This window comes from Mus pahari, chromosome 14, assembly GCF_900095145.1.
Source record: "Mus pahari chromosome 14, PAHARI_EIJ_v1.1, whole genome shotgun sequence".
In the NCBI taxonomy this organism is placed as follows: Eukaryota; Metazoa; Chordata; class Mammalia; order Rodentia; family Muridae; genus Mus; species Mus pahari.
Genome location: NC_034603.1, coordinates 68,869,693 through 68,870,973, shown reverse-complemented (window position 1 = coordinate 68,870,973; position 1,281 = coordinate 68,869,693).

Here is a 1,281-nt window from a genome sequence, read left to right as displayed (position 1 = left end):
AATGAGGATTCTAAGTTTACTATTTTGAACTAGTCCTGAGATTGCTAGCTTCTATCCAGCAAACTGTGAGATGCCTGATGAACTGTCAACACTGGAGCATTTTGTCTGAATGAGTAACATTCTTATGAAATTCCAAGCCCAGGGTTAGCTCCAGCACTGCCTAGGACATTGGTGAAGGCCAGGAAGCAAAGTTCTATCTAGCTTAGGCATTTGACAAACCCTTTCTTGGAGGCATCTATAATAAAAATACTGAAAGAAAGCACACAGTTCCATTCACTAACACAAGGACAAGTTTGGAGGATTTGTACTACGGGATGCCAAGGCTCCATGAGACTAAGATTCCGTGAAACTTTTTGCCTCGGGACTGAGTCCAAACTTTTGGGCTTGCCATGCAGACTTCACTGGAGTGGGTGTGGCAGTTGTTGTTGTTTATTGTTTGTTTGTTTGTTTGTTTTACTCTCTTTTATTTTATTGTTTTATTTTATTTTAAGCCCTACTCCTCTCACCTGGTGGAATTTTTGACTGCGTACAATTGCCTATATAGAATTCCCCATCCCAATGTACTGTCACCCCAGCTGACTCAGTCTAGCCTGTATCCTTTTTGCCTTCAAAAGATGAAATTTATAGTGGTAACATTAATACTGTATGTTGCTTACCACTGTGAGGGATAAATAACTTGTATCGTTTTCTGTGGAGCTCCACCAAAGACAGCATCCCTCAGTTGGTCTTTCTGTGTCCAGGTACCCTCGTTCGGGTGCCACCTGTAGCCATCCAGTGCCATGGATAACCAGGTTTACCTGGAAGGAAAGCTGGGGATGGAATAGAAGGGGTAGACAAGAGAAATAACAAGCCAAGACAAAATTTCTGATCAAGGCTAAACGTTTAATTCTTAAGTCTCAATTTAAAGGAGGGAAATCCATCCCCCACTTTGCCAGGATCTCATCACTTGCCCAGGATTTTCTCAGGTAAACAAGCTCAGCTGCTCATCAGGTAGTGACTGCTTGCAGGAAGCTGCAGATGTGGCAGGACAATAGACTTCACCTAGGTCTGAAGACTCAAATCTAGGTGGGCTAGGGGGCTGTGGCAAAACAAGGTCTGATTTAGCCCACTCAAGGCTGGGGGAAGGGCACACTTAAGAGCCCTGGCTATTCTCCTAGAAGACCCAGGTTCAATTCCCAGCACCCACATGGCAGCTCTGTAGTAACCAGTTATAACTATAGGGGTTATGGTAATGGTACTAGGAGATCTAATTCTCTTTTGGCTTTGATCACCAGGTATGTT